The following is a 10,488-nucleotide window of genomic DNA, read 5'->3' on the forward strand; positions in this document are numbered from 1 at the left end:
GTGATGTGTCTGGTGCAAAGCAGTCCTGTCCATAGACAACACAAGTTAAAAACAATATCTAAAGTTTGATGAGGGCCACTTGCTATGTGAACGATGACAGTTTTGTTGTTGTTGCAGATTGTGACAACGCGGCTCAACTCAAGTTGACTCAACATGGCTCTCCCTCACGTCTGTGGTAAGAAATATTTGTGGTTTTACCATTAATTGTCTTGAGCTTTATCTTGGGTTGGTTTTTGGAGGCTGCTGTCTGAACCTGACAAGCCGCTTCCTCCAGCTTTTACTGCATTATTTTCACTGCACTTTGTAATCTTCTGTTTATAAAATGTGGTATAGGAGTATAGTTGGAATAAGCAATAACCTCTACATTTGTCATGTTTTGTCCTCAAGTTTGTTTTTATTTTATTTTAGTTTGATACAACATGTGATGACTGGAGATGGAGTCAGGCCATGCCCTCATTTATGTAAGTATAAATAACAATATTTTAATATTTAGTCCATTGTATGCTATAATTTACATTTTGATTTATTGTGCTGTAGTTTGTAGAGTCAGCCCATGGTGCTGGAACAATATAGTTATTCAATATTCAATATTATGTAATAGTTTCCACAATTCTAAGCTTTACATTTTAGAAAATATTTATTTATTGATTCATTTGGAGTTGATCACTGCTACATGTCCTTTGAGAATTTTAACATCAGCCAGTCACGAAAACCCCTTTTGAAATAGTTCTGTGTCTGTATTCCCTTCATGGCTGTGAAATATCTTCATTATAGAGAACGAGGAAGGGCTGCAGCCTCTTCTCACCTGCTCTCTGTGAAGCAGCTCGGCCACTGAGGCGCTCAGCGATGGGATACATGTGCAGTGCATTTCAGGTAAATGTTTGGAGGCTTTTTTATTCTTATTATTGTAATTTCAGCTGTTGAAATGTGTGATATTGTATATTTGCAGATAAATGCAGAGTTCAAGTGTACAACAAGAGGCCTGTCACAACGGGACTATTGGATTCCAAATCTTCTGAACTTGTCCAGGAAGCTCTCCAGCCTGCATGGAATAAAGCTCGAAGACCAAGCTGCTAAAATGCCTGTAAGTACTTAGTGGAGTCAGTGGATTTCTGTTGTGCTGTTTTATTGCGTAGTTATAAGGCTACCTCAAAACCCACTCGTGTTCCTTTGTTCTGTGGACATTTTAGCAGAAAATTATTTTATGTCATAAACTTAGAGCAGCACTGCTCTAAAGCTACATCACTGTGGAACAGCACGCAGTTTCACTTTGCATTTTATATGTAAACTAAACCGTCTTTTATGGTTGATGGTTCCAACATGATGCACGCTCACATCAACGAGAGATTAATTAATGACCGATTAAAATGGACCAAGACGGATTATTGTCCAATATTTATGCAAGATATATTATGAATTTCTAACATTGTAAATTAACATGTTTCATTTTAATTATTATTATTTTTATTCCCACTAGAATATGGACATGAAGCTCAGAATAGGCCACCGCTGTGAGGATCCACCAGGCAAGATCCAAAGTTGGAGTATTCTGATGTGTTGAGGTGAGGTCGTCCTCCATGACCCGGAGAACGAGGCCCTTGAAGTGAGAATAAACTCGAGTTGGAGCCAACTCTGCTGTCCAGAAAAACTTGCGCCCTGAAAACGTAAATGAACATTTGTCTTTTTGGGCTCCTGGAGAGATATTAGTTGTGGTTCAGTATTGTGTTGTCAACATTGTATAGCATTTAAACTTTGGCCAATGCTTCAGCGTTAATTTTGTCTTCTAAAATTCTATTTTATTTGTCAGTAAAATTCTTGCTGACTAAAATAAGACCAAAAATGACTCAAAAACTAAAAAGTAAAAGGGACTAAAATTATGTGGACTTCATATGATTTAAATTCACTCAAAGAAACAGGTCTGAGCTTTGTCCATGTGGGACTAATTGTGCATTGCATTATTGTTTACTGAAAACAATCATTTGACTAAGTCTTGACTGACTTGTTTTTGACAGTGAGGAGATGAGGGAGAAATCTATGGTACATCTATTAAAAAAAAAATGTTTGAATCTAAATTCCTAAAGCACTCATGGATATGGTCAGAATGTTTATCTACAAAAAGGTAGTAATAGGTTATACATTGTTTTATATTGGCAATTATTTGTATCTTTTGATGCATTTGTGGGAGTTGTGTTTTATGGACTGAGGGGGTGGGGCTTAGCTTCAGCCTGACTCCAAACATAGACTGTATTATAGCAATGAACTAAGTCTGTGTGGCATCTCCATAGTGTTCAGCAGGGCTCACTGAACCTGGTTCATGCAATCTGGCTGGACTTTTGCTGTTGGCTCCTATATTTTGAATAGAGAAGTAAAAATAGCAAAAGGGGGAATAATGGGACAATATAGCATATGGTAAGACAAACGCGTTTTCAATCTAACTTCAACTGAGGGATGGAAATGTCACTACAGCAAGGAACTTTCAGAGCTTCCTGTTCAACTTCCCACAGCAAACATGTTTTTGTGTGTTCACTGACACTGATTTTACAGCGTACATAAGTGCAGTTTTATGCTCAATTGTTGGCACTATGTTTCTTTCACATTTATATCAAATAAAGGTGAAAAAAGTATTGAAATTGTTTCTCATTTTGTATGCATTTCATTTGCATTGTCATCCTTCATTTATTGTAAATTGTATTTTACTTCAGTTACGGTTAATGAGAATACAGGATGTGTGATAGATTTGAGGTATCTTGTTAAAGTCACATGATTAGAATCATGTAAAAGTCACATGATTAATATCAAGTAAGAACAACATGATTAATATCAAGTAAGAACAACATGATTAATATCAAGTAAGAACAACATGATTAGAATTATGTAAGGGTAACATGATTTAACCATCTGAAATTGAGTAGTTTTAACACATTTTAGTTCTGCATACTGAACATAAATCTATAGTGTCAATTCTTCAGAATTACTTCATGTTGATGCAACACAATTTGCATCATGTAGCATCTACACAAACTACACGTGTGGAACCAATGTCCACAATTAAATTGTGTTAAATCAACATGGTACTTTTTTCAGTGCACTGATCATTTACTAAAACTGTACCAACAATGTCTAATACAGAGTGAGCGCTCACTTTTCTATAAACCATCTTGGATATTCCCGTCTCTGCAGCTGCTGTTAAGTTGTAACAGCAGCACGTAAGCTCCGCCCAACAGCACGTAAGCTCCGCCTCCGGGTCTGTCGCTAAAGGTAAACACGTCTTTAGTTGTCACTGCTTGGTTTTGCTTTTTAATTTGCCAAAAAATAAAGTTTCTTATTCAGTCCTGGTTTAGTCCTGGTTTATAACTGGTTTAGTTTAGCTCTGGGTTTTACGACCGGAGTAAGTCCTGGTTTAGACCTGGCTCAGTCCTGACGCAGACCGCGGCTCTGCCATCTCTATTACAGAAGTTTAGTACGTTGTAGCTTCGGCAATTCATGCTCCAGTTCTCGTGTCTTGTGAAGTCTGAAGAGGCCTGTAAGTTATAGCTTTAAAGGAATAGGCCACCGTTTTTACATACTGAGATATGTTTTTACCTGAGCTGTGACGAGTTCTTTAGGACCTGTCTGGTCTTCACCCGTGCCTTCAGTCACGTAAACACAGCGCAGACGGCGTTAGCATTTAGCCTCTCCCTCTCTCCTCTATAGCTCCAAAACAGGTCAAGATAGAAGCTACCAAGCTCTTCCACGTTTTCCCTATTTAAATATGGTTACGTGAAGTGTTACACTACAAAGTATAATTACACTAAATTAAACAATGTGGATTTTCTAAGCGGATAAAAGGGGGCACTATATTGTAAGGCGTAATAATACCAGGAGTAATTCGAAATCCGTGCAGTAATCTTCACTTTACTGTGCGGATGCCAAACTGTTCGTACGTAACCATATTTAAATAGGGAAAACGTGGAAGAGCTTGGTAGCTTCTATCTTGACCTGTTTTGGAGCTATAGTGGAGAGAGGGAGAGGCTAAATGCTAACGCCGTCTGCGCTGTGTTTACGTGACTGAAGGCACGGGTGAAGATCAGACAGGTCCTAAAGAACTCGTCACAGCTCAGGTAAGAACATATCTCAGTGTGTAAAAACGGTGGCCTGTTCCTTTAAGGTGTAGCTTTTCTTCGCTCCATTTGAAGCGGCTCATTATCACATACGTGCATTTTTTTAGACTCAATGCGGGTCTGGAGAGAAAAAGAACTGAAAACTGGCACCGAAAGAATGACATTTTTTCGATACCACCCCCGACCGGAGCTTTTCGGTCGGTTCCAAGCAGGTACTGTTTAACGGTGCCCATCCCTCCTCATTAGTGCCTGAAAGCATCATGATGTGCGACCTTGAGCTTCTGTGGCGTGCAGGAGATGATTAACCAGAAGCTGAACTTCAATCTGAGGACGCTGCTCTCACTTTCTCCTCTCTGATTGTTTATCACTGACACGGCCCTTTATCTCTGTATACTGTATATCACACACTGCAGTAGGAGATACAGGTATATGAGTACAGTAGACGCCCTCATACATGTTTATATTCACCTGTCTCTGTTACAGAAATCATCAAGTCATTTAAATGTGATGAACAAATATATGAAATCCAGAATCTGTATCTGGCAACATTGTCATTGAGAAGCTGAAGAGTTGATCCCTTTAACTCCAGACACTCCCGGGTTATTCTGGTGATGTTAATCCCTTCCCTCTCTCTGCGTGCTCGTGGAGCTGTCCTTTACTATGGTCCGCGCTCCTCCGGTTGGGAAACGCGGCTGTGGCAAACCGACCTGAGGAATGCCTTTGTTTGCACTTCGTGAAGGCCGTCATTCACGAAACTAATCCTCATTAATGATCAGGAAATGGAGCGTTTGGGCAGATTTGGAGGTAATTCTCTTGAGCAAAACTGTGAGAGCTGAGCCTGGTTTTCAGCAGTTTTCAACTTTTCCAAGACCCAGACCCGAACCAAGACCCAGACTAAAACCAAGACCCGAACCAAGACCCAAACCCGAACCAAGACCCAAACCATGACCCAGACCCGAACCAAGACCCGAACCAAGACCCAGACCCGAACCAAGACCCGAACCATGACCCAGACCCGAACCAAGACCCAGACCCGAACCATGACCCAAACTAAAACCAAGACCCGAACCATGACCCAGACCCGAACCAAGACCCAGACTAAAACCAAGACCCGAACCAAGACCCAAACCCGAACCAAGACCCAAACCATGACCCAGACCCGAACCAAGACCCGAACCAAGACCCAGACCCGAACCAAGACCCGAACCATGACCCAGACCCGAACCAAGACCCGAACCAAGACCCAGACCCGAACCATGACCCAAACTAAAACCAAGACCCGAACCATGACCCAGACCCGAACCAAGACCCAGACTAAAACCAAGACCCGAACCAAGACCCAAACTAAGACCCGAACCAAGACCCAAACCCGAACCAAGACCCGAACCATGACCCAGACCCGAACCATGACCCAAACTAAAACCAAGACCCGAACCATGACCCAAACTAAAACCAAGACCCGAACCAAGACCCAGACCCGAACCAAGACCCGAACCATGACCCAGACCCGAACCAAGACTGGACCAAGACCCAGACCAAGACCCGAACCATGACCCAGACCCGAACCATGACCCAAACTAAAACCAAGACCCGAACCAAGACCCAAACTAAGACCCGAACCAAGACCCAGACCCGAACCAAGACCCGAACCATGACCCAGACCCGAACCAAGACTGGACCAAGACCCGAACCATGACCCAGACCCGAACCATGACCCAAACTAAAACCAAGACCCGAACCAAGACCCAAACTAAGACCCGAACCAAGACCCAGACCCGAACCAAGACCCGAACTATGACCCAGACCCGAACCAAGACTGGACCAAGACCCGAACCATGACACAGACTAAAACCAAGACCCGAACCAAAACCCAAACTAAAACCAAGACCCGAACCATGACCCAGACCCGAACCAAGACCCAGACTAAGACCCGAACCAAGACCCAAACTAAGACCCGAACCAAGACCCAAACCCGAACCAAGACCCGAACCATGACCCAGACCCGAACCAAGACCCGAACCAAGACCCAGACCCGAACCATGACCCAAACTAAAACCAAGACCCGAACCAAGACCCAGACTAAAACCAAGACCCGAACCAAGACCCAAACTAAAACCAAGACCCGAACCAAGACCCAGACTAAGACCCGAACCAAGACCCAAACTAAGACCCGAACCAAGACCCAAACCCGAACCAAGACCCGAACCATGACCCAGACCCGAACCATGACCCAAACTAAAACCAAGACCCGAACCAAGACCCAAACCCGAACCAAGACCCAGACCCGAACCAAGACCCAGACTAAAACCAAGACCCGAACCATGACCCAGACCCGAACCAAGACCCAGACTAAAACCAAGACCCAAACAAAGACCCAGACCCGAACCAAGACCCAGACTAAAACCAAGACCCAGACTAAACCAAGACCCGAACCAAGACCCAGACTAAAACCAAGACCCGAACCATGACCAAGACCCGAACCATGACCCAAACTAAAACCAAGACCCAGACTAAAACCAAGACCCGAACCATGACCCAAACTTAAACCAAGACCCGAACCATGACCCAGACCCGAACCAAGACCCAGACTAAAACCAAGACCCAGACTAAACCAAGACCCGAACCAAGACCCAGACTAAAACCAAGACCCGAACCATGACCCAGACCCAAACCAAGACCCGAACCATGACCCAGACAAAAACCAAGACCCGAACCATGACCCAGACCCGAACCAAGACCCAGACTAAAACCAAGACCCAAACAAAGACCCAGACCCGAACCAAGACCCAGACTAAAACCAAGACCCAGACTAAACCAAGACCCGAACCAAGACCCAGACTAAAACCAAGACCCGAACCATGACCAAGACCCGAACCATGACCCAAACTAAAACCAAGACCCAGACTAAAACCAAGACCCGAACCATGACCCAAACTAAAACCAAGACCCGAACCATGACCCAGACCCGAACCAAGACCCAGACTAAAACCAAGACCCAGACTAAACCAAGACCCGAACCAAGACCCAGACTAAAACCAAGACCAGAACCATGACCCAGACCCAAACCAAAACCCAGACTAAAACCAAGACCCGAACCATGACCCAGACCCGAACCAAGACCCAGACTAAAACAAAGACCCAGACTAAACCAAGACCCGAACCATGACCCAGACTAAAACCAAGACCCAGACTAAAACCAAGACCCAGACCAATATCCGAACCACGACCCAGACTAAAACTAAGCAAAGACCAAGACCCTTACCAAGATCACAACTAAGAACCAGACCAAGACCCAAACCAAGACCCAAACCAAGACCCAAACCAAGACCAGACCAAGACCTGAACTAAGACCAGACCAAAACCCGAACCAAGACCAGACCAAGACTAGACCAAACGCATGACACAAATCGGACACTATGAGGGGGCTAACTTCACACAAGTCAGTCTAAAAGCATCTCAATATATCATACCGGAGCATCATCAATAGCTTTTTTCTACTGTACAGTAGTTTGTTTATCCTGCACAATGACCCATGTGCTCAACAAAAGGGCAAAACACCGGATAATTGACTAGTTATTTATTAGTTTTAGAGAACACATCACCCCTGTCCTCCTTCAATATCATATTCAATGCAAGCTCCTCCTCCTCACCTACAAATCCCTCCATAACCTGGCCCCGCCCGACCTCACCGAGGCCCTGCAACAACACCAACCCACCCGCCGCCGACGCCAACCGCCGGACCCGCCCATTGGACCTCACTCCCACAGCCCATCAGAAACTCGGACTCACTACCAACCTTCATCAGGACCCACCTGTTCAAACTGGCTTTTTTGTTTTATTCCCCATGTAAAGCGTCTTTGAGTGTCCAAAAAAGCGCTATGCAAGTTTTATTATTATTTTTACATTGATGTCAAGGTGGAACTATGAGAGGACACAGACAGACCAACAGCTCCATGTGATGTTTGTTGAGGCGCAGGTAAACGTGTTAAGCATTGCCTAAAAAATGAATTTATAATCTAGGAAATGTATGTGAGCTCCTATCCTGCATGAACTCAGAAAATAAAGCTGGTATTACTGATTTACATGTCATTAAAAGGCTACATTATTACATTATTATTATTAAAGACGACTGTGTAAACTAGAATGAGTGATTTGACTTATGTAAAACTTGATTCTGTATTGATGGCAACGCATAAACAAGCAGCAACCTCCCTTTCTCTTGGTACCGCTACGTTTTTTGTTTTTTTTTGCCTTTTTCTGCAAACTGCATTTGTGGTTTCTGTGTTCTACGCTGTTTTACTGGATGCTTTTGTGCGTCTTTGTTGTGTTTTTGTGGAGATCAGACGATTTAATTATTTTTACTGCAGTGAGTCCGTAATACGTTTGTTAAGTGGTGACGTTACAGCTCTACTTCCGGGTTCACAGATGTGCGAGAAACTACAAAAAACTCTTTAATACCACAGTCAATATTTGTGAAACTCAACGGGGAGTTACTGAACAGACTTATTTATCAGGCCCATGAGCCAAAAATGCTGAACCTACTGCTATAAAAGTCATACGAAATCGGTACTTCCGGTTTAGTGGAGATAAATGCTAACGGCGCAGCAGCTACGCTAACCCCAAACGTACCGACTTTAGTAAATATGACTTTTTTAGCAGCAGGTGCGGCATTTTTGGCTCATGGGCCTGAGAAATAAGAAGGTTCAGTAACTCTCTGCTGAGTTTCAGAAATATTGATGGCTGTATTAAAGAGTTTTTCATGTTTTTTTCTTGCATATTAGCCGGTATGCTAGGACCCGGAAGCGGAAGTCATGACGTCACACTGAACAAATTTTCGGTCATGAAGAAGCAGCTTATCAAAAGTAAACAAACACATTAGTGGTTCTCAAGTGGTTTGGCTCCGTCACCATTACCCCAGGATTTATTGGTTATTTGGTCGGGACAGTGCATGTTAATGAACATACATGGGTCTCATGCATGTAAACAAGCCACACCGGATTGGGCTAATTCCCATCCGTCGTCCCCTAAACAAACTCACATTCATCCTGGCCTATTGTACATGTTTTAAGTTGTAGGGGAAACCTACGCAGACACGGGGAGAACATGCAAACTCCACACAGAAAGGCCCCATCCCTGGTGGGAATCGAACCCAGGACCTTCTAGCTGTGAAGCACGAGCGCTAACCGCTGTACTACCAGGATGACAAGCCACGACCCCAATAAAACTGTAATGTGCCATATAGCGTATAAAATATTGTATGTTTCACACACGTTTTCATTGAACAAGCTGTAGATATGCCTTTGAGAGCTCAAAACAACCCAATAACATTAATTATAACAGACTCAGATGGAAAAAATTGAAAAAAAAGTTCCCGAGGTTTTGGCTCCCGACCCAACAGTTGAGAATCACTGTTTTACATCATATGACCAAGTGGGATGTGTATTATTATTGTTGTATTCTAAAATACTGACACTATTTCTTGTATTTTAGAGTACTTTAACAGGTAGTTGACCTCTTATTGGCATAATAATATTTGTCAAATTCATCTTGAGGGCCATGCGTTCTGTCCTGTCTGGCCGGATTTGGCCCCCGGGCCTGATGTTGCCTACCCCTGCCCTTCATGTTCCAGCCATGTCCTAATGTGTAGAATGAGCTCAGACCTGTTCACCACAACTGCCTCTAAAATCCTGTCACTCAGAAAGTGTTAATTCGGGTCCGAAGTGCCGTCATGCACAAGCTTAATATAGAAGCTGCAGTTACACCTTTGACCTGCGGCGGCAGTAGTGAGTATACAAATGACCAACTTGCATCTAGCCCCTTTAAACTCCACCAGAGAACATAGCAGCAGGCTCTGGTTTTGACCCTGTTTTACTCCATCAGGGCCGTTGTAGTTCTTGTGTTTGTTGTGAATGTTTGGGCTGAGTTCAACTTAACAGAGAACTTTACTATCGAATGTCAAACTAATTTATTTTCACGTTACTCTGAGATTCCTAGAAATTCTCTAAAGTACATCCACCTGCAGAAAAGTGTCGGACATGAAATTACAGACTCTTTTAAGCATTTGCCAAAGTTCAGTTTCTTTTACATCATCAGAACATTTATATGTTATTATACACTTCCTGCTGTGCTAAAGTATGGTATTAGTGCAGCCCTTTAAGATAGTTAATTAAGCCTTGAGGCCTCATATACAAACAAAAGGTCCATCCTGTTTTATTGAGCATCCAAACCCTGCAATCAAACAGGAAACGTCATCGAGGAGAGTTACATTTCTGATACAAATTATAATCTTTCTTGAACTGAGCCATTCTTTAACATGTGGGCCAGAGTCTTTGCATTTTGATTTGATTTCTTAAGGAGAGACACAGCAGGTTTCTCTCAGGAGGTTTAT

The sequence above is a fragment of the Gobius niger genome (genome assembly GCF_951799975.1).
Source record: "Gobius niger genome assembly, chromosome: 7".
Classification (NCBI taxonomy): Eukaryota; Metazoa; Chordata; class Actinopteri; order Gobiiformes; family Gobiidae; genus Gobius; species Gobius niger.